This window comes from Boleophthalmus pectinirostris, unplaced genomic scaffold, assembly GCF_026225935.1.
Source record: "Boleophthalmus pectinirostris isolate CB_2022bp ecotype Guang Dong unplaced genomic scaffold, ASM2622593v1 HiC_scaffold_3, whole genome shotgun sequence".
NCBI lineage: Eukaryota > Metazoa > Chordata > Actinopteri > Gobiiformes > Gobiidae > Boleophthalmus > Boleophthalmus pectinirostris.
The window spans coordinates 39,513,158-39,538,143 of NW_026571299.1; the positions used below are offsets into that span (position 1 = coordinate 39,513,158).

General features: G+C 38.0%; 1 protein-coding gene across 1 annotated transcript in view; it reads left to right on the plus strand.

Annotated features, from left to right (window-relative positions):
- The first annotated feature begins 4,080 nt into the window (after positions 1–4,080).
- Positions 4,081–24,986, plus strand: part of iqsec1b (IQ motif and Sec7 domain ArfGEF 1b) — a 101,018-nt gene continuing 80,112 nt past the window's right edge. The window contains exon 1 of the mRNA XM_055160548.1: positions 4,081–4,129. The gene's annotated coding sequence lies outside the window, so the exon portion shown is untranslated. The remainder of the gene's footprint in view (positions 4,130–24,986) is intronic.

Here is a 24,986-nt window from a genome sequence, read left to right on the forward strand (position 1 = left end):
GGTAATGCAAACCTTGCCTTCTTTGTTGACACTGCAGAGCTTTCCTCGCAAGGCTCTCATGCCTGGTTCTCACACTCAACTACTGCCTCTTCATGGCAATTTAATGAAGGCCCCCAGTAACAAAGTCTAATTTTGTTGCCTTTTGTTGAAGAGGTAAATGGCAGCACTCAGTAATAATGCATGGAATATGACCAGAAGCCAAATCACTTTAGTATTCGGAGAGCTTCAGTAGTGCCAGCTGTTAAAAAGAACTCATATCATACATTTCACAGCCTTTGATACTTTAGTTGTATTCTATTTTCCACACTGATAAAACATCTTAATTGTTATTTTTGTCTTAACAAAACATTGCTTTTTGGTACAACTTTTCAAATTGACAGTCTAGACCACCTCAATTTTTCCTCTGTTTATTTTAGATTGTATATTTTAGTGTACAGAAGATGTGATTCAGCATGAGCCTGTTTTACCTATCCCGTACACAGCACATTATCCCCAGGTCTCCTTCTGGTGCCCTCGGCCAACCCTTTCCCAGTAGCAGCTTCTGTACAGTGTGCCCATACTCATAATACAATACACATGTGGGACAGATGCAGCACTGCACACACTGCTGTGGCCTTTATTGGAGCATTCGTAAGGTGATTTAGACACGTTCCATCACACAAAACAAAGGAAGCTTTGCGCTATACCATCCTTTTAAATGAGAGACTCAGAAATTAAAGCATTCATTGTATTGTACATCGCATTCCAGTTTTACTAATTGGATATATGTGTGTTTTACACATGTAACAGACCGGAGTGAACACAGGTTTGGGTAATAGAAATATGCTGTTATGTTTGTACAAATATGCAAATTCTATGCATTTTTAATAAATTTTTCTTCAGCTGACATTCTAATTATAGTTGTAGTTTTTCTCATAAAAAGGCAGAGGCAGTAACACTACTCAGCTATGACCCAGAAATGGGCTCATGGTGGTTTTAATGCAGCTTATGAATAAAGTTGAACATGTGACTTCCTGACTTCCACCAGTTTCCATTTGTCTCTTTGCTTGTTTTGATAATTTTTTCGCCATTCAGTGGTCAGTCATTAGAAAAATGTATTTTTTTTAAATAACTGAACTTATCGAGGGGAAAATGATTAGAACAAGCTGTATCAGAAGATACTGTATATCCACCTTAATAAGCTTTTAATTGTTTAAAATTCCAATTACTAGTACATGCATCTTACGTCAGTATGCTGTTCTATCATCATCAGTTTGAAGCAAACTCTGAAGCCACTTCCAGTTTGCTGACAGCATTACGTTAGCAGAGACCCTGCACACTGCTGATAACACACAGCTTTGGGGAAATCTCCGTCAAACTCTATGGAAAAGAGATTATTATGGGAGCTAAGGGTCATGACAAGCATAACCCTTTTGCCCTTGGGTTTACCCACAAGGGACGGCACTAGTTTAATAATAACACCAGCATTCTATTCTAGTATCAATAATCTATAATTGAGATTTGGATGTTGCAGTGTTTTTCCGTGCGGACGCAAGTATCACTATGTATTTGTAGAATCAGAAGGAAGCAACTTAATGCCAGAGGAGATTTAAAAATGCAATTGTATTGCCAAATGGACTTTTATTTAGTATGTTGCTTTTCCCCGTTCCACCAATGTTTTTTATTATGCAGCTCTATTTTTTTCTTTCTGTAAATGAACAAAAACACATTAACCTTTTATTTAGGGTTTATTTATTTAACCTTTTATTTAGTCCTGAGTCAGTGAGATGACTGAATTGGTGTTAAAAGTAGTGCTTATAGTTATATAGACTACTGACCTGCTAATGAGGTCTGGATTCTGACGCATCTTTTCCAAACATATTAGAGTTAGAGTTCCATAGAATTACTTTCTTCTTAAATCACCACAAAACAGTTTCAATTGTCCAGAGCTGCCTATTTAGTCAGTATAATTTTAAGAGAAAAGATATACACTGTAGCTTATTTAACTTTTATGCTGTACATCAATCTTTGCTTGTTTATGAGGTTGTCTTAAAGGAGAAGTCTTTGGCAAATATTACCTAGGTCCCTAAATGCTTGTATTATAAACTGAAACGATGCCCCTGAGCCTCAAACAGACTGATGCCCAGTCCACTGTCCTCGATGAATCACTCTTGTGTTGTTACTTTGTTTTATAGTGGGATTTAAAGGCCTCTTAACATGAATGGTTCCTGATCTGTCCACCTCAAAGCTTTATGAGCACATGAAGTGAAAGCTGCAGGTACAATCAGGTGACAGGTGATGCACTGTGTTTTTTGTTTGTTAGTTAAATAGTGAGGAGGCTTTAGCTGCAATTCAGTTTTACTCTAATGTGTTTAATGTTTTAAAACAGATACACGACTATTTCAAAGACTTGGATCAGTTCTTTTTTGGCTCATTTTAGTGTAGGGTAGGGTCCTCACAGTAGACAGTTTGTTATGGAAACAGTTGTATATTTGCCTAAGCCTGTTCTTATGAGCGGATGTATCTTTCACTGTAAAGTGCAGGCCAAAGTGTTCCAGACAGGCGTCACATATGCCACCAGTTGGCTTTGGAAGTCCAGGAAAAGCTTCATTGACGAATGACTTCTTCCATTACTAAGCCCAGTGTTATGATAAGAATCCTGGAGCAGATGTGTGAGTGCTATGTTTAGATGTTTGTGGTCAGATCTGACCTTGAGTCTGTCCTGTGAAGTTTTGTTTTGTCCAGAGAAAATTTTGCACTGATTTTGGTTTATTGCTGATTGCACATTTATTGTTGTTGTGTCAGTGGGTGAAGACAGTATTAGCAAATGATCTAATATTAAATATGTCACTTGGAAGCATTTAAACCAAGAAAATAGTCAAACATCTATTTATCCCCGAAGAACAATGCAGTTGTAGCTCATGTGACAAATTACTATGTAACAGTGCCCCATGCAGGACAGATTTTGTAATCCAGTTTTCCATCAATTTTTAAACACGGTTTACCAATTTGCTCTTGGGCAAGACACCTAACCTCTGTCACGCCACTATATTTGTATTAATGTATTTTCTTAACTACTAAGTATAAGCTTAAACGGTACCGCTAAATTATTAATGGATGATTATTACTATATTCTGTAATTTCAGGTTTTGTATCCTTACAGATTTATTTCTTTTATTGTTAGATGCAGGGATTATTTTTGTAGTACAAGGTGCATTCTGAAAGTCATTGAAAGTGCATCCTCTTATCTCGTATCAGTTGTCTGCTGGCTTTGCTGCGTTCTCACATTACTCTGAACCTGGTACGTCCTGGTCTTCTCCCTGGGTCATATGCAGTGTCCCTGTAACATTGCTGATTCAATCATTTAGGTGTATATTCCTGGTTTGCAGCTTGCTGTTTATAGGCAACATTTTGAGGATTTTTGACCTTTCAAAATGTATAATAATGTGTTTCATATTATTATTGCTATGGAAGCGGTGCAAATTTGTTAACACTCTGAAACCCATGGATAAGAGTCTCTTTTTGCAAGACTTGCAATGTTTGCTAAGTTTTGTAACAAATTAGTTTGAACCTGGCTGTGCAAGTAAATACATAGGAATGAATAGCATATTATCATGATAATTACTAAATTGTCTTATTGTTCAGTATAAGAAAACTAGTATTGTTTCAGCTTTTATATATCAAACAATAAATATTCTGGAGCTCAATATTTATTGTAATTGTGATTTTTGTTATTTTTTTTGCTATACAATACAATTTGAGCTGTAAAAGGTTGAATTTATAACTTCTATGGCTCATTACAGACGCCTACTTTTTTAAAACGTTATAGGTTTAGAATAGTTTTTATGCTCTTCAGTTATTGTGTCAATGGAATATATTAATTGCAATGTTATCGTCTATATTGTTTATATTTGTCACCTAAAATTTGTCACTGCAACAGGCCTACATGCACAAGAATCATAAATGTGAAATGTGATGTGACCAGATTCTAGAAGGAGTAGTTATTGCTTAATTTCACTATCCACTATCCTTTTCTTTGCAGGCACCATTCTTCACTGCCCATAGAACTCTCTGAAATGCCTGTGAAGCTTATGGCCCCTCCTTGCAGAAGAGGTTACCCTTGCCGCAAATGGAAGTCTGCATCTTTTGGGTATGTTCTAAATCTTTTCATAATTTTATATAATACTATTTCTGAACCGAACAATCAGTGGGTGTGCTAACATTGTGTATTGTGTGTATTCTGGATTTGTAAATCGACTTGTTGACTTTTGCATTGTTCTTGCCCATTAACACTTACACTTCTGGAGCCAACCAGTCTCACTCAATTTGAACTATTCAAACACATTATGGTGTTCTGTTTCCATTATTACTCACTGTCATTGTTTGAAATGTCAAATTATCTGAACTAAATCTGTGTTTAAAACAAAGGGAAACTGCTGCTCTCTCCACATGCAACGTTTAAAGTACTTCTTGTGTCGTTGTTTAAAAATATTTTTAAAATCATTATTATATGAACATCATTTAGGTTTGTTTTTTTGAAAAGGCTTGTGGCAAAGACACTCTAGTTGCTTGCATGAATGTCTCAGCACTGTATGACTGAAATACAAATCTGTTTTGGGTGATATTCACAACAGCAGACTATGGGTTGGACATGATTATTCACATGACCTTTGACCTCACTGTTTCCCACAAAGAATCATGTACTGTTTCTCTGTTTGTCTGTTATTTTTTTGTTTCCGAACACATCCACCTCCCACTGTGCCCAACCTGTTAAGATTCCAGTCTGCTCCTTTGAATCGCTCTCACATCCAAAATGAAGCCCTATTACCAGCACAAACAGAGGGGTAGCACAGTGGGGGGTGGGCTGATGTCGGGGTAGACGTGGCAGAACTTGCATCTATCCGGTGGTGTTTTGTCCTGGCAATAAGCGGTTTCTTAGAAAGTGAGTTGCACTAAATAGTTTACATATCACAATGTATCTACACGACCAATGTACAGGAGTGTGTTGTTTTTTTGGGATGTCACAATACAGTTTTTTTCACAATCCTACATACAGTATCTCAATGTGTCACAATATAGGTCACAATATTGCCACGATTTTGATGTTTTGGCCTCAGCAAAACAAAAACAAATATCATCTTTTTTTTTTTTCATCAGTAAATATAATTTATACAGTAACATACAATATAGCTGTGTTAGGCCTGGAGCAGTTGTCTTCTAATTAACCCTTTTCTTGCTATGCTATGTGGCGCTGGAGTTTATTGAGTCACATGTGTATTGTATTGTGAGGGTCATATATTGAAGGATAGTTGCATCCATAGTTGGTTTACTGTTACTCAATACAATCACAATGTCCATATGAAATGATAATGTTATGCTTTTGTAATCATTGTGCTACTATTGGGCTTGTGAATACTCTTTGACCATGGACGTCTTACCTTGTTTGTATTGCAATTTTGGCTGTTTTCCAATTTTAGCCCATTTTATCCCTTTGATGTCACTTTTGATGTCACCTATTAGAGTTGTCAAGTTGGTGATCACAGATAATGTCTCAGAAAATGTCCCTCTAAGAGTGTGAGAACCCTACCATGGCCAAGTCTGTCTCTGTGGACTCTTCTCCTCTGAGTTCATTACAGCGCTCTGCAAATGAGCCCAGATGGGGGCGAGATGAAAACCATGCGAGTGCTGAGCAGTGGGACAGAGGCTTCAAACGCTTCTCTGCAATTTCAAAGGCTTTTTATTCTTCCCTCTCTATCTGCTCTAGTCAGTTCGGAAGACATGTTTGGTGCCATACGAACAAACACAACTGTATGTACAGTTGCGTTTGCTTGAGCTGGTTCTGATAATCATTAGAATTTAAATAGTAGTTATTATTTGGAATCTCATCATTTCCCATTCCACATGGGACTTGTCAGGTAAACAACAACCTTTTATTGGCCAGTGTCACTCATAACTTTTTCAGTTCCTGTAACGTTTTGCCTTCTCTACTTTCTCGGAGATCAGTTGTAGACGTTCCCACCTGTTATAGTAAATCTGAATAGAAATAATACATTCAAGATTTGATACAAACATGGCTTCAAGATAAAGTTATGCCAAGCAAATTGATTCTTTGTCTGGACTGGGTTGACAGGGGTAATAATAATAATATGGCTTACACTGTGTCACAACTTAAGTTGCTTGAAGTTGTTTGGCTTTGCAAATGCCCAATAGTACTTAGATGGAGATGTGCTGTGAAGAGGCCACCTCTCTTGACCTCAATATTGGGTGCTCCTGTGCGAGTCAGACTAGTGCTGCTAAAATGATTGCAGCCTCTTGTAGGTGCTATTGCAGACAGGTTAAGGTGGGGGCACGTCACCTTATTCCTTGTTTGTGTAGAATTCCAACCTAAAATGCACAAAGGAGACACCTGGACTGGTTTATGTTTCACTGTGCTTTTCTCAGACTCACACCTGCCCCATGACAGGACCCCGAGTAAAGCTGCTATTAATGCTATGGAGTGAATACTACTCTGGACTCAAAAGATAGGTAATACCCAGTAATATCTATTTCATATCAGAGTCAACCAAAAAGTAGCAAAGGATATACAAGAAGTACTTTTTGTGAATGAATGTTAAAGACAAAGAACTATTAGAGGAAGAGATGATCAAGTGCAGGCCAAACACATTTTGCTGTAATGAGGTAATGCAGACATAGATTGTATACCTCACGTGCCTCATTATTTACCATTTTAAAATGTTAAATTCTTCTAATGAACCCAAGAATATTTCATAAAACAAGTCATATAAGTCATAGTATCAGTCAGATTTGACTGATACTATAATTTAGTTTATATGAATATTTTACAATAATTAGTTAATTAAGCTTTAATTCATATATTTGTTAAGAATAAATAACTTCAGTCAGTGGAGGAACTTGGAGTTTCTTGCACTGTACAAATTACAAGATGCAGCTAAATATTTATTTTGTCTGTGTGGGTTGGTTACCTCATGCCACAAAGCCCTTGACAAATGGTCCTCCTCTAAGACTGTGACCACAAGCCTGATGTTACATGCTTTCTGCATTACTTGAGTGAGCAGGCTGCTCCACTGTTACATATTTAAATAGCAAAATCAATTTGACTCAGAACTTAAGTGCAGTTCATTAGATTTCTACTTTCTGTGATACTGACCCCAGAAACAATGACTAAATGTGTATTTATGTATATTACATATACTTATCTCCTGCTGATCCAGAGTAAAAGATAAGCCATACTATCAATTAAATGCTTAATCAGTTAAATTAGGTTAAGATTTGACAAGCAGTTACTGTTAAGAATAAGATCAGTCTCCAGCAAATGCACACACACCACAACGTGTAAGGCCGTATGTTTTGATACTAGCACTAAGCTGTGTCTGGTGTATGTAACTAAAGTGCAACATTGAATAGCACCCCAGCATTCTAAACCATACACATTTTTGGAGAACAGAAAGATTGTGGTAGAATGGTGGCAAAAAGCTGTGGACCCTAGAGGAAGAAAAAACGTAGCCGTCACGGGGAACAAAACACACGAGCTAATTAACATTAAGCGCTGTTAAAGACATGTTAATGGGCCTATTGCTCTGTATGGGTTCCAGACAAATCCGCTGATGTCTTGCACTAACTGATTCAACTGGGGCAGAGCATTCACAAAAGTGCATAAATATTTCTGCTGTAGCAATGACATCCATGGTGGCTATTTTTAAATTCCATGAATGCTCCGAATGCTGTGTCACAATCCCTGACAATCACACAGATGCAAACCTACAGCCCCTTGCATCTCAGCAGAAAATAGAATGTGATTTTAATTACAAACAAGACAATACCCAAAAACAGAGACAATGTCCTCACAATGGCCCACTGCTCCATCCCCATGCATGCTGCTTTTTGTGAATGAGCTCACTGAAGAAGCACAGCAGCCCAGTAATGTCATGTTACTTAAATGCTGTTGGTACTGCAGAAATAGACACAGCGCTCAATGGGGACTGTTCATCTGTGAAGTTTGTTGATGTTTAATGCATTTTATAGTAGCCTATTCTGGAGGTTATCAGATACCTTTATCAAAAACATTCTAAAATCCGTGTGTCCGTTTATTAATCCAAAAAGCATGTTGTTTGAATAGGTTGTTGCAGGTTTTGTGGAACTGATTGTTGAAGGCAAATTTGAGTTAAGAAGCACACCGTTTTATTCTTTTAGGAGTTCTAATTGTACTAATGGATTTGTTTGTATCTCAGTTATAACCCTGTGCCCCATTAAATTCCTGTGTGCACACGAGACTACATCTTGTTTCTGAACAGAAGAATCATTGTTCACTGTAAATGGTGGTAATAGTGTGATTCTTGGGGTGGGACTAAAACCAACGTGAGCCTCGAAAGAGGCATTTAATTAGTTTTCCATCAACTATGGGGGGTTGAGCATAGGGAGGCAGGGATTGCTACAAGCTGTGGAAATGCGTGGCCATGGTTTCACAGTACAAATAGGAAACCCATCATACAATCTTGGACCTCTGAGCAGAAGCAAGATGAGATTAATGTAAGGTTATGTTGATTGTCTCTAAAGCCTAGGATGTGTGGTGTTGAAAGGATTATGGCCTTATTATTTATTATTATTTGTAGACCACACCATGTATTTAGAAGAATGATAAATTCTCCAAACACCAAACAGTAAAATACCCAATTTTTTTTTTTTTTTTTTTTTTGAGAAATCTAATTCACAACACTATGGTGGTCTTGTGTATCAAATCATCTAACATAGCAGGAAGGAGCCCACATTTGGAACCCAAAACTTACATTTGGCTGAATCCCATTCCCCACCCACATCATAATAACACTTCATATTACGTGCACTGTCAGCATGGCAGTATGACACAACTGTGTGACGTAAACTGCTACACAAATACTCATTGATTGGTTGCTTACTCCAGTCTTTGTCTGTCACATGGAGCAGACACCAGCTGCAGTACATAGTCACTCCTCACATAAATGCACATAAATCTACATAATAGACCGCTTACTTCTCTTCAACTCCACAGTTTTCTCTTCTCACAGATCGCCTCACTGAATATAAGTGTCTTCCTCTCTTTGGATCAGCACCCTCTTGGGCATTCTTGTCTGCTGTTCTGCCCAAAACTATGGTGCATGTTCTGGGTCTTTGGGTCATTGAGTTTAGTCTTAAGAGACAGTATTTCCACATTGTTTCTGAATCTATTGGTAGTTGTAATTGACAGTTGGTTAGGATGTATGTAGTATTTACTTTTTCAATTACATCTCTTTTGAACATGTTTGCTTGAGGGAAAAGGATTTTATTTTGTTTTAATTTTATTTATTTTATTCAGTGACAAAATGACATAATGACCCAACATTTGACTGTATATTTGGCCTATGTAAAACATATTTTTTTCTATGCAGTGGTCAGTTGTACAAGTGGGGAGACTGTCTTTCTGTAATCACTAAGAGAAGAAGAGGACGATCGATAGTTGAGTGGGCTGGGGGGAGAGATAGTTTTCCAGCATCTCTGAGGAGTAGTCTCTGTTGAAACAGACGCTTATGTTGGTCCCTACATCTTGGCTCAGCAGAGATTTGTGAAAGAGCTTCTGGAGTGAGTTGATTGAGAGGCCAGATGACAGAAACATAACAAAATCAAATGTCCCTGTGCTTCTCAGAGCGTTCTTTACTAATAGCCAATCAGCTGCTCAGAGCTAATACAACATATTTTCCCAAAACGCTATTGTGTATGTTTAATAATGATAATATAATGTGCTGCTTCACCCTGGTGCTGTGGCTTCAGTATATTTTGAGTTCATTTCAAAGCCTGGCCAACAGTGGTTTGTGTGCACAGTCACAGTTGCTAATGACTTACCCTCCCACGTTTTTACAACTTCTATAATGACTAGAATTAAAGCACTTTCCACAGTACCTTTACAGCTTTATGCATCATCTTAATTAGCAGGACTTGGTAAAGCAAGCAAAACATACTCAAGTAAACTGCCGGGTTTGAGATGGATGATGGCAATGGGTGTTTTGGCTGAAGAAACATTGGGAAACAATCCAGGACTGTTCATTTCTCTGGCTGTCTAGACCCGGCTGTAATTTGAGATTAGAGTGCATCTGTGTGGGCAGCAGTGAAATGTAATCCCGGCCCGTTTGCTCACTATACTCTCCTCCAGCACTTGGTGTTTGGAACAGGGCCGCAGCATATTGGATTCTCCTGCAGGCAGCCATGTCAGAGAGGGCAGAGGGGCACTTTCATTTGGGCTTGGTGATAACACTGACATTCATTCTACTCATGAAGTGCAGGAAGGGAACAGCCAAGTGGTCTTTACCTCAATTTGCATCCAGTCTACTCTATTGTAAAAGTAGGGGTTTAATAAAATTTTCAACATACAACATAAAAAAAAAAAAAGCCTGTATTTGTATTATGGGCAATAAACTGAATGAATACAATGCCAGATGTATTTGTATGATCCTGGGCTCTAGTGCACACCTGCTTAAGAGCTGACAGGTGCTGAAGCAGTGGCGATGGTGTCAATGCATAATACTCATTAAGGTTTGACATGTGGTGTCTGAGCATCAACAAACCATTAGCATGTTAATTTGGACTCATTTGTGTAATTATTGTAAACAAGAAAGGCTATTGCCTACCAGACAGATTGGATGTCACTGGGGCGGAGCTGCTTTACAACTAATCCCTCTCCTCACAAGAGTGGCCTCGAGAGAAAGCCTGTTGTCCTGTTCATTCTGGTGGCTGACAGAACAAAAACATAGAGAAGCTCCAAAAATGTGCACATGTTATGGGAAACTACAAATCCATACTGGTCTATACAGTGAAGAAGGGTAGTGGTCATTGTGTGTTCCTCTGGCAGGTCTGTATCCATTGTCTACTTTTAGTTTAATAGCCATTCTCTTTTCCAAAATTTTTGATGATGTGGTGCACATGCTTGGGTTTTTGTTCTGAAATTGAAGCCTCATCAAATCTTAGCATACAATAGATGGGTGTCCACAAGGAGCGAAAGTATCTCACCAGAACCTAAAATATGTGTCATATGGTAAATGCCCAGCTGGATTCTAAATCAAGATCCTTTCCAAGAAGTGATGTAAACTTTAGCATGATGTACAGGGCCTGAATAATGTATAATAGTGTATGTCTTATATTCTCATCAGACACTGTATGCTATGGTAACATCTGCAGAATGTATGAAATATTGTCACCTGAAGAAAATCTGTCTCTGCCTGAGGTTCAAAGGAGATGTGCTCATTAACCACTGTTCATTATAGTGTCGCCCTGGTTCAACAGTAGGGGGCCACACTTCACATGAGTCATCTTTTCAGTTGCTTTGTGGAGTAGGTGAACACGCACATCCATTTATAATGGACTTCTTTTACTCTGTGACAGTTTAAAGAGAATTTAGCTGACATGTCCCAGGGTTTGGCATATCATTCATTTTTTATCATATATGTTGTATCTGATTATATCGTGTTCTAGAAAAGTAAATGAAAGGAAAGTATTTATAAGAAATGTTAAATTTACATGTAAGAAAGTCAAGTTTCTTACTTCTAACTGCTACTTACTATTAGGCTATTTATAGATATTCAAAACTTCACCTGCTACCATGGAAACTTGCTTGTATGCGGCACTACATTGTATAAACAAAAAGAAATCAATATAATTATCCTGCATGTATTAGAATAACCATAATATGTGTATATTATGTCACTGTTCACATTATATTTTTTGTTTGTGATCCCAAGTTCAGATAAATGCAGATCCTAGCGCATGGCACACTGTGACTCAAACCCCCTCTGTATTTCATTCTCACTACAGAAATGTGCAGAATATACAATTTGATATCACACAACCGAGATCTTTCCTCTCCACTGAAAAACCTGTCTCCTTGGCTACAGGTTTGGAGTTTGTCAGAGAATCAGCATCATAATATAGAACCCAAGAAACACATAATCCACTGAACTGCGAGTTGTCGAACAGGCAGCTTTTTGTTTTGTTTTCAGTAACTGATTCTTCAAAGATATATCAAACAATCAATGGTAATCTTGTAAGAAATTTTAATCAGTAAAAAAAAAAAACTGTCAAGCTGGTCCAAAGCACATAGTGGCCTTTATGGGTAAGGTACTTCCACCACATTACCTACCGATTTATGTGTGACTACTTGTTTGTCAGAAATGTTGGTTTGTCATGATAACACATTTTGAAGCACGATATATCACTACAGAGATATACAGAGTTAAATGATAATACTGAAACTACATTATGCCGCTAATACAAAAACAATAAAGCAGGTTAATCCTAGTAAATCATTTTAAATAGGCAGTATCATTCAAAGTCCTGAGCTCTAACAAAGAAATAGCAGAAGTTATTCAGCACTGTACAACTCAAATCTTATTTTATTAAAACAAAGACACGAAATCTCCCCACTTTTACAAAGAAATCCTACACCCTTTAAAGGCTGAGTCCCAAAATATATTGTTCCAGCTTTCATATATTGAACGATCAATATAGTAATTATCATGATGGGCCTATAGAAAAGGCATACAATGTAAAAACAGCCAAATGTGAGCAACTAGTGCAGGACAGGTAAATACAAGAACTTTAACTTCTTGGGTTCTTTTTAAAGACAATGCAGTAAAGTGTATTTACCTTGTTGACATGTTTCGGCTGCTGCAAGCCATCTTCACAACTGTCACCGGTGTGTCTGAGCGACCGGCCAGGTCCATCAGGCTGACCACGCCTACAGGAAGTAACAACAGCTGATATACGACACGTCACCACCAACCGGTGACAGTTGTGAAGATGGCTTGCAGCAGCCGAAACATGTCAACAAGGTAAACACACTTTACTGCATTGTCTTTAAAAAGAACCCAAGAAGTTAAAGTATATAAGAAGACAAAATGAAGTTTAAATTCAAAAAGTGAAATCTTATCTGTTTAAATAAAATGTCTTTAGTCCTGCTCAGGCCGAGTGTTACATGGTTGTACTGAGGTATGAAAGTGTGTGATGACAGAGACAGAGAAAGCTGCAGAGTGACTGAAGCGGCCAGTGCTTCCATTAGTTACATGTACCCCTCAGGATGAAGGAGCCACTGGGAGGCACTTGAGGATACACATTTGAGTAAAAGGAAGAAAGAACATTTGTGGTCAGGTCAGGAATTAGCATTTAGATACTGAGGTGTGAGTGCAAACCGCTGTGGGAGAAATAATAATGAAGGTAACTGCAGGATTGTTCAGGAGACGCAGAAGATAGCCTAAAATGATGTTCTTGTTCCAGCTCAAAACGTGTGGGAATTTCTCATGAGAGAACCAACTACTGTGCTCCATGTTTTAGCTAAAGGGCTAATATCTTTGTAAGTGGTGTTAACCGGCAGCTTGGACTTTTATATTAATGTGATGCAGCATTGAGCCAGCCAGTCCAGTGTGTTAGAACTATATAAAAGATATGATGTATATGAGTGCTTAAAACCTCATTATCCACAGTTGTAAAGCATTTTAGTTTATACTGTATATTTAGTTTCTCTCTTCAAGTTTATTTGGGTGCACTGCAATGCAAAGAAAGAGGCATGTCATTATGGTTTGCTCATTTTCCTTCGTATTTTATATTAATTCTTGCAGTGGAAGGCTTTGTAGTCCTGAGTCATGTGACAAGTTCGCATGTTAGAGAGGCAAATGTAACAGGCAGAAAATAGCTGCATTGGGACATTGATAGATAGATTGATTTAAAGATGTAATGCTTTTGTTTCACAATATTAATTTACGTATGGGAACTGCACTTTTAACTTTTGGTGTATCACAGGCAACATAAAAGCACACGTTAACCCTCTCCAGGCAGTCGTTGCAGATTTGCAACAGCTAAATGCCAATTACCTTCTTACTCCATGTCCATATTTTATAAGCTTTTTTTACTCAGGAGCCTTTTTTCCCATCCATGCTGATAAACATGGACGATGCAGACTGTGCAAGAATGGCTACACACAAACAACCTGCCAGAAGTGCAAAGTACTTTTGTTGTTTACAAAGGATAAAAATTGTTTCTTGGAGAACCACATGAAAAAGTGATGTTGTTCTGCCACTGTAAAACTGTTACACTGTGCCTTTTGTTTTCATTGTTATGAAAGGTGGTTTACACATATAGTTAGTGTTTATATCATTTTCAGTCTTCAGTGTTAATTTACCACACCGGACCAATGCTGCAAATCTACAACATCCCAGAACACACTGGATGTGAAGGTCTCTCAAACAAAAAGTCAGGATCGAATATTACTACCCCATATGATCATTTTCCCCAAATATCAGATTTTTTCCTGTTACTAAAGTTTAATTTGAGCCTGAGAGGGTTAAAGATGTAATGCTTTTGTTTCACAATATTAATTTACTTATAGGAACTGCACTTTTAACTTTTGGTGTATCACAAAAAACATAAAAGCACACGTTAACATACTACTAACTACTACATATTTTACACTAGTCTCCCTGAATCCTCTCACCACTGTGGGAGTGAGTGTGAGTGAGTATTGACCGGTGCACTGTCACCACTGTAAAAGGCCGAAGGGGGCTGCTGTGGCCTTGCATGGCAACGCTCCTATTATCTACTGCCACCGTAATGAGCTCATGAGTGCTCTACACACGCTCCACTCCCCACATGATCTGCTCTCACAACCAAACACGCTGAAATCACACGTCTACAGCACAGAAACTGTCCAAACATGTAAAGGGGGCGTAGTTGCATCTGAGCATTGTTTATGTTCTTTAAATGCTTATTAGTTGGCCAATTATTTTATATGCACTACCAGTCAAAAGGTTAGACACACTTTTCATTTATTTTCTTTTTTATTTATTTGTGTTGTAGATTCTTACTGAAGACTTCAAAACTAGTGATGGGCGAACGGAGCCCCGTGAAGCATTGACACCCCAGTCGCAATATTGTCTCAAATGGTTCGACGTGTCTGAGGCCTCGGAGAAACACTGACCTCTAGTGGACAAATTTAACCATTGCCACGGTGCAGGTGTCTCAGCATCGATGAAGTATTGTTAATGCAGAGCAAACACCGTACCTAACAACAACAATAATAAATAATGATGATTTAAAATAATATGTAAAGAGCATCCCAAACCATGGATCACTTTTTTCCACCTGTAGATGCCATCGAAAATGAAACAAATGCCAAAAGTCGCAAAAAATCGCCAAAATCACCACTAACGTCACGCAATACTCTTCACTACTCAACATTTTTAAGAAATATTGGTGCATCTTTTAGCATTTTAGCGAGACTTCCACACTTTGGTCACGTGAGCGGCTGCTGCGAGACGAGCTCCGAGGCAGCGCTTCAGAGCAATTTGTTTCAGAATCATCATTTAATCATTGTGTCCTTAGGCAAGAAACTTCACCCACATTGCCTAGTATGAAAGTGGTGTGTGTGTGTGTGTGTGTGTGTGTGAGTGAGTGATGGTGGTGGTTGGAGGGACCGATGGCGCCGAGTGGCATGGCAGCTGCGCTTCTGTCAATGTGCCCCAGGGCAGCTGTGGCAACAATAGTAGCTTACCATCACCAGGGTATAGAGTGAATGAGTGAATGAATAATGCTGTATGAATGAATGCTGAATGAATAATGCTGAATAATGCTCTGTAAAGCATCTTTGGGGACAGAAAATGTCTGTGAAAGCACTATATAAATAAAATAAATAAATAAATAATAAATAAATAATAAAGAAAGAATGAGACCTGCTCTGGAGCTCCGTCTCATTTGCCCATCACTATTCAAAACTATGAATGGACACATATGAAATGTTGTAAACAAACAATATTTTCAAACCATAATTTGCTACTTAACTTAACTGTATAACTTAACTGTATAAAGTAGTGTAGATACGTAGTGTAGATTATCAGGATTTATATGGGACAACAGCAAACATGAGAAGACATGGAGTGAGTTACCTGAAGATTAAGGGAGTGAATTTGCCATTATAAATACACCGTTTTCTCTAAATTGTGCAGTTGATCAGATCATAGAGATACAGAGCCTTTTTCCAGTTTTACGCAACTGTCCCCTTTAGTCAACTAATCAATAAGCAGAGCATGTCTTTAGCAGACTACAGCCAGAGTCGATTCTGGATTTTAGAATTACTGGTGTGAAAATGCTACAAATATAGGGAGTAATATATTGTTGTTAATGGCGTCCAATTGTTTTTCCCTGTTTCTCTCCCCAAACCTTTCAGCCTTTGCCAGCTGTTTCCATTTGTCCCAAGGCTTCTGCTGAAATGATTCTCTCTCCGTTCATGGATGGTGTCTGGCTCTTTTTTTTGCTCAGAATAAAAAATAGGAGCTAATTTCTCCCTCACTGATATGGCCCAGCTAAGCACAGAATTAGATTTTGGAGATGCATGCTTTTTAAATGAATGGCGCTGTTTGATAATTGCCTCTGTTTGGGGACGTCCCACGACTCATATTATTTTGCATAGCTGGAGTGAAGCCAAGTTTTAATTTTTCAGCTGTAAGCAGAATTCTTTCTATTGAAAGCGGCAGACCTATCAAGACATGTTGTTTGCAAAGTACATATTATCATTGCAGTGCTTAATGCGCATGGGAGCAGCTTCCATGTTTTGTTATTTCACACTGGTGGAGTAAAGAGGCTCATGTCAGTATACACATTTCAGTCCTGTAGTGATATATTTTACTGTACAGATACATGTGTTAATATTGGTGTTTAGACAGATTTAAGCATTTGTTTTTCTCCACCATTTCCATTTCTCTTCAATGGGCAACAATGGCACGGTGAATTAAGCTGTCACCTTCTTAATTTTTGGTCCAGTAACCTCCCTACAAGAAATTCCTACTTTTATGTATAACTGTTTTGCATCTTTTCTGTTCATCTTTTGACCTTCCTGAATTCTGGTTGAGTGTATTTAACAGTATGAGTGAGCTGACTTTCTGTTGCACAAAGACCCTCATCAGTGTTCAGTTGCTTCGAGCTCAAACTCGGATAAAGACTGCTTAGGGGGATATTGGGATATTTGATCAAGTGTAACCATGGTTACTAAAAGGAAATTTTAACATGGTTCAGAAATTCAAACATACAGAGAATGTAAGGAAAATCTGAATAAAGTAGCTTTTCATTGTACAATCATGTGTCTTGTAGGTGTAATTATCTTGTATAACACATGTCAACACTGTTGGGGTATGGGATATAATATGGAATAGAGTCATTAACCTTATTGCAGTAGCAAACACTTTTTCTTCTGCCTTTTGACTGGAACGGCCATGGGATTTCTCTTAGGTTTGTCATAGAACACGGTGTATGAATAAAAACAAGTGAAGGTAATTCAGTCAAGTCTTCTAAAATAACACAAATCCTAGACCTGGACTATCTTCTGGGGCACTGAGGGGTGAAGTTGTTTTCCACTATATTCAGTACCTGACTTCAAGTTGAGGTGAAGTGTGACAAAAAACATATATAAAATGTAAATGTGGCTTTCTTTTTTTTTTTTTTTTTGCAATAAGTATTCAGCAGCTCTCAACAGGGTTTCACTTGAAACCCATTGCAGTGTTAAGTGAACTCACAGTCTATTTTTATGTGAGGTATTATTAAAGTTTTTCCTGATTATGCCAGTTTTAAGATGCTTGATTACTTTGAGTCCATGTCTGAAGAGGGCCCTTTTAGAAGTTTGGAGAATACTTCAACAGTGCACCGGGTTGTTTGGTAATGCATACATCTGTTTTAACTGTAATGAGCAATAAATTAGGCAAAGGCTAAAAATGGAGAGAGTGAATAGTGGTGGAAGCATTTGTGAGAATCTAGCGCTTTCATTAGCCCACTTTCAGATAAGTTGTTTTGATGTAGACGTGCTTGAGCGTGACCTCTTTTTGTTTGTGTAAAGACTCGTCCCATGTGGAGACATGCTCACGTTTCTGTGCCTCGTCTTCTACTATGCTCATTATTAAATATGCTTTGAATTATGAATATGTATAGTGTAGAAGCTGATCCACTCTGGTGTGAGCTGACAATTAATTTGCTGTTTTCTCTGACAGCAACTAAACCAACCAAATCAATATTAAACACAGTAGTCGAATATGCTCAGTTTCAGTAAGGCTCCAAACTCGTGTACCTCAGGCACCAAAACAGTGGGTAATTAGTTTTTTATCTTGTCTTATTGCATGCAGTATGTTTACATCTAAGTACAATATACAGTCACGATTGCTTACATAGACCAAACTGAGAAATCAAACATTTCTACTGTACAAAATATGTTTATGCTGTAATATCCCTGTCCACAGGCTTTGACTGATAGTTTGACTGTAATGAATTGCTGCTCCAATGTGTAGCAGCCAGAGGCCAGCAGGAGGCCAAACTGGATTATGTTCTCTCAAGACAGAGTTTTTCTTGGTGTTGACCTTGGGAATTGTTCAATAGTGATTCAATTTGAAGCCTTTATAATCTGTTGACTGATCTCCACAAACATGACGGCAAACATTTGGCCTGTTTCTACAGTGGCTGTAATGGATCTGTTTTCGGGGGGAAATTCAAACGCGAGGCCTGGGAAGCTCTAACCCTTCTCAACCAGATTGATAATGTTAGTGCTTTCTCTTAAAACTGTGGCACTTTGATGTGAATAGATGTGCAGGAACCATCATTCTCTCATTACTCACCCTCCACACGTTTATACTTGACAGCGTGCAGATGGATGCCAGGGTCTTGAGGCGACAGTATATGCTTCTTGGACATGGGCCTGTGTGACCTGTAGTTTGTGAGCCCTGTGGACATTATACACACATTATTACCAGTGCACAACTGAAAGTGCAATGTGCAAAGTGCAGCCAAAGTTTTCCCAGGGCTCCAAGAAGATGAGTCCATGCAATCCATGAGTTAATATTGTCATGTACAATCATTGCCCAAACTCAAAATGATGCTAGTGTACTCCACTAGTACTCCATAATGACTTTATTCACCATAAAGTCAGAGTAAAAGGTGTTGTATTGTAAAAGCAACACTCCATGACAAACTCCAACCATTTTGTGCTTTGCTTATATCTAATTAAAACGCATTTTATTATTTGCAAACACAGAACAAAAAGTGATATATTATTTTGGGATGACAGATGAGCATGCATCAGCTCTGCTAGTTTGGGCCATTATGCTTCATCACCTGATTAAGATGTTCTAAAACTGTGCACTCTGCAAAAAATCTTGCAGCTAACAGTTTAAACTACCAACCACCTCCTTTCACTGTCTGAAAATTAGGCAACCCAGCTTTTTTGTTTGTCTTGTTTGTGCATTAAAGAAACCAATATAGAGACAGAGGTATTTATTACACTGTGTGCATAATTTTATGCACAGAGTTATTATAATATTAATAGCCCTCAAGCCTGCATATTTAAAAAAGTAAAAGTGACATTTTAGTTTTCTTAGGAGAAAATATATGTGTGCACAATTATTGGGCAACTATGCAACTAAATGAAAAATTTCCATTTTCCATTCTCACTTGTTTATTTTCATCTGTCAGAATAGTAAACAACTCAATAATGGTTATAACTCTTCCATTCATGGAGTTTGTCAGTTTCTTGATCTGTTGACGATCAACTTTTGGTGTAGAAGCAACCTTGGTCTCTCAGACACTGTTCATAGAGGTGTACTGTTTTCCTTCACCGTAAATCTCTCGTTTAAAAAGGGCCCACATGTTCTCAATAGGGTTTAGGTCAGGTGAGGAAGGGAGCCATGTCATTATTTTTCATCTTTCAGGCCTTTACTGGTGAGCCACGTAATGGAATACTTCGATGAATGTGATGGAGCATTGTCCTGCATAAAAATCATGGTCCTCTTGAAAGATGCAGACATTTTCCTGTTTTTCTCTGCTTGAAGAAAGTGTCCTCCAAAAACTGAGAGTAGGTTTTGGAGTTAGTTTTGAGTCCATCCAACCCAAAAAGGTCCAACAAGCTCATCTTTAATAATACCAGCCCATACCAGTACCCCACCTTCACTTTGCTGGAGTCGAAGTGGAGCTCTGTGCTCATTACTGATCAGGCCCATCCATCAGTCTCATCTCATCAGTCCATAAAACCTTTGAAAAATATGTTTTCAGATATTTCTTGTCCCAGTCTTGATGTTTCAGCTTATGTTTCTTGTTCAGTGGTGGTCGGGTTTCAGCCTTGGTCATGTCCCTGACCTGAACATCTTGTACTTTTGGGCACTCAAGGTAGATTGCAGTTCTGTCCAAGCTGGAGGATAATGGGTTCCTGGTAGCTTCCAGTTAATTTGCATCTTTTTTTTCTCAGCATGTTTCTTGACACTCTTGACTATTTGCAACAAAACGTTTAATGGTTTTGTGGTCATGCCCCAATATCTTTACAATTTCCAGAGTGTTTCATCTCTCTGAAAGACTTTTTAATTTTTTTTACTTTTCACTGTCAGTTAAATCTCTTTTTTAGGCCCATTTTGCCTGAGGAAATTAAGCTGCCTAATTGTTATACTCACCTTGACATAGGGTGTTTATCTCCTTGGGCCACACCTCTTTAGACAAATAAACATCACCTGATATGCTTAGATCCAATAAGAATTCAAGTTACAGCTTAGAGTTGGACAATATGCATAAAAATTATTATATTGCCAAAATACCTATTTACCCAATTAATTGAAATATTATAATCAAAATGAACTCCAAAACCTACTCCCAGTTTTTACAAGACACTTTCTTCAAGCAGAGGTACAGGAAAAAGTCTGCATTGTTCAAGAGGACCATGATAATTATACAGGGCAATGCTTCATCACATGCACTGAAGTACTCCACTTCGTGGCTCACCAGTAAAGGCCTTAAAGATGAAAAAATTAATGACATGGCCCCCTTCTTCACCTGACCTAAACCCTACTGAGAACTTGTGGGCCCTTCTTAAATGGGAGATTTACTTTGACAGAAAACAGTACACCTCTATGAACATTGTCAGGGAGGCTTTGGTTGCTGCTGCACAAAAGTTGATCATCAACAGATCAAGAAACAGACTCCATGTATGGAAGGGTTATGACCATTACTGAGAAGAAAGGTGGCTACACTGGTCATTGATTTTTTTTTTTTTTTATTATATATTTTTTTCATGTCAGAAATGTAAATTTGTAAATTTGGGTTGCTTACTATTTTGACATATGAAAATAAACAAGAGAAAATGGAAAATGTTCATTTTTCATTTAGTTGCATAATAATTCTGCACATTAATAGTTGCCCAATAATTGTGCACACATAGATTTTCTCCTCAGAAGACCAAAACTTCATTTTTACTTTGTTAAATATTCATGTTTGAAGTTTATTAACATTTTGGATTGACCAAGAGCACTGTCGTTGTTCAATTATAAAATTTATTTTCATAAATACAACTTGCCTAATAATTATTGAGACAGTGTATTTTAGACATGTTAATGAAGCTGCTACAGACTTATTTTGAAGTGTGGACATGAGTGAGTGAGCTGAGATACTTGTGTCACATGACCAGTATCACTGTGGGCCCCTGCTGTGAGAATCAGAAGAACTGTTCTGTTGCCTCCCGCGGAGCCACATCCTCTATGTCAGAGCCAGGTTATTGCTCTGCGCTTTCAGTCACACTTTGGACGTGGTGAAAGGAGAGATAATTAACTGCAAACATAATGGCAGCCATTTGCGTTTTCGATTAGTATGATTTTAATCATCATTACAGTGTTGTCTGGCTGTGACGTGACATTCATTCAGTGTAGAACAGCCCTGGCTATGCACAGTTAGAGACAGACGAGTGACAAGGTTGGAAAAATGGATGTCAGTGTTTTCAGACATTAAATTCTAGTTAAGTAGAACAGGAGAAAATATATTGAACATGTCTTTGGAATGTCTAATGAAACCAGAGAAGGTTATACAATAAGGCATGGAAACCTTTAAAAGCAGGACGTAAGAAATAAGAAAATTCGAATCTTACAATCTAAAACTAACCTTTATGCGGTGTTTCAGTCTCCATTGGTAGGCTATAAGAATATTGTGAAGTTCAGGATAATGCTGTTCAGTGGAAGAGACACAGATCCACACACAGTGGTTTCTCTGTGGTTAAGTCTGTATTGGCTTTGGACAAAAATGTATTGTGGCGCCACATCGTGAGCACTTCCATCAAACTCCGAAGCTCTCCACAGCTCAGAGCAGAATCTGTCTAAACTGTCCTCAGATGACCCAAGTCTCCACATTCTTCCACTGTGAGTTATTTGAAAATATGTGGTCATCTGGAGAACATACACCAACTATCTCGTACAAAAGTGTTAGGATATCTCACAAGATCTTGATGACACTGTAGTTAATACAATTACGGTGACTGAAAAAACCTCAGAAGATAGAGAGTCAAGTAGGTAAAATTAATCAGGAACTTTTCCTTGGACAGCAGTACAGAAGTCTTCATTACAGCCGTGAATGAGATGTCACTGGGATTAATGGAACATGATATGATGTGATTGCACATTGCACAGGGAGGCAGATGCATTTATTTGGGTGACTTCTAAGCCCTATTCATTATTATATCATGCTTTTGAGGTTGGAGTATATATGCCTGTTATTTTTGACAGTGGTTATGTTGTTAAGGAATAAGGATATAGTCAAATGGCAAATCAGTATTATTTTTTGTAGCTGATTACAGGGGTGGAAAATAATGTCAGCAATATAATTTTAAAAAAATGTCTGTGAATAACTTTTGAATTGGATGTTATGAAATATTTTGTAATATACGGTAGCCAGCTCCTAAAAATAATTAATTATGGTACAATCTGGAAATTACTACAGTATTAATATTGTTTTTATGTCCATAGAAATAAAGTTTGCTATACTAAAATGACTAAAGGCAGTCTTGTTGCACATACAGCTCTAATAATTGTAAAGGAAGCTATTTAAAGGGAGGAGCTAATCATCACCCATTCACACAGACACAAAAGCAGTCACACTGCTGCTACAAGTGATTAGCACATGTACAATTGTTCAAATAGCTCTGGTCCCATGTGCCTCACTGCTGTTTCCTCACTGCTGATTGGATTGCTCTTCCACAGCCTCTTCTCCTTCACTCACGTTATGAGCCCTTGAATTTTCACACACATAAGGAAGCGCTTAACCTCATTTGAGTTTATTCATTAAGTAGTGAGTGCATACTTGTTTTATAAAACTCTAATTTAATAATAATTAAAAAAAACAAAAAAACACTTTGAGTTCAAATAGCAGATAGCATATTTTACAAGCAAAGGTTTAACATATATTATATATACCCAATGCTATTTTCTTGGTTAGTACCATTATTATAGATGGATTAACCTGATACTTTAGAAGTACATACAAACTCTGCACGCAAAGGACTTGGGCAGGAGTGTGAACTAATGTCACAGAGATATTGTAGAGTTTATGCACGGAAATCACTGGCTTAATAATAGTTTCTATTCTGTTCTGTTCTATTCTTGTCAGTTGTGTTGTGTGATTGTTATACAAATACTAATGACCTGGGCTTCTTGTCCTCAAGGTCTTAACCATGCTAGCCTCCCAGTATATATTAGCAGGCCAGTGTGGTTTTAAATGGGTAACATAATGGCCATTAGACTCATTTTACCCCGAGATTAGAGCAGTGAGTAATCACTGTGGTCTGAGTGACTTCAGACAGAACTATGACACTATGTTGTTTATGCTTAGAATTTTGGGAGACCAGCTCTGCACATACATGGTTCATTTGAGGAACTGTTAGTTTGTCATGCAACAACAATGCCATTTAGAGATGGCATTCAATGTCATACCTTGGGTATAGTTTAGAGTGTATTATTGTATTGCGCAAATGGGCTCACCTAATATGATAGTGAGTAATGTAATTTACAAACTTGGAAAAATATACACTGCAACATTATTAGATAGTATGTTCTTATGTTAACAAAAAGAAATAAACTGTGGTAGGTCATTAATTGCTTCATTCACTTGTTTATATCAACTTTGTGAACACCTTTAATACCTTTACCTGATGTCAAACATAATTTGTCTTTTAGCAGGATAATAAAAGGCACCTCTGAGCTGACTGCAGAAGCATGTCTGTAATATAGTAAGCTTCATGGTGTTTCTAGATGCCATGATGCCCAAGCTTTGTTGAGTTGTGAAAACTCCATTGTACCAAATATGTGAACAATCTGGTCCATTTAATATCGGAGGTCTCAGTGCGGTTGTAGTAGTAGTAGTAATAGTAGTAGTAGTAGTAGTAGCAGTAGTAGTAGTTCCAGCCCTGCAGCTCTTATGGAGAGCACCTAGCACCATAAAGACAAAAACTAAAAACTTACAAGGGAAAAAACAAAAAACACTAAAATGCATATCTAAATTAAGCATGTCAGGGAAATTGGACACCCAAGTGGACAGTTCAGAAAAACTACATTTACATGCACTAAACATATCAAAATAATTACATGCAAACTGTACTCAATTTCCAGTGTCCTTCTTCTCAATCAATCTTTTATAAAATTATTATAGAAGTTCCTCATTTGCAGGCTGACACACTGCTCCTACTGGATGCATTTCCCTCTGCTGGCGAGTGCTGGTACTGCGTCCTCAGGCAGTTCAGATTGTTTGACAGAACTTAAATGTGATCACAAACCAGATCAGTGACGTCATGAGTTCTCCAGACCAGTGTGAACATGACCTAAAGTAGCCGTAGAGTAGAAGCCTTAGAGTAGCCTAATGCACCTGTCTCTGTTGTGTCTATTGTAAGATTCTGGAGCTGCGAAAACAAGACCATCTCTGCTCGCACCCATCGTCATGACAACCGCTGAAAAGGTCTGTGCAATAGATGGTGTCAAAGCGTGAGTCTGCCTTGCTCCTGTCATGTCTCTGAGGTTCAGGTCTTTCTGTACAGTATACAGCCGTTTACATCTCATCATTATTTTGTAAAAGATTTCTTACCGAGGGAGGGAGGGGTCATCTGGTGTAGTTTAAGTTGTTGCTGCTTAAGCTGTCACCTGTTTCTATTAAAATGAGTTGTAAAATGT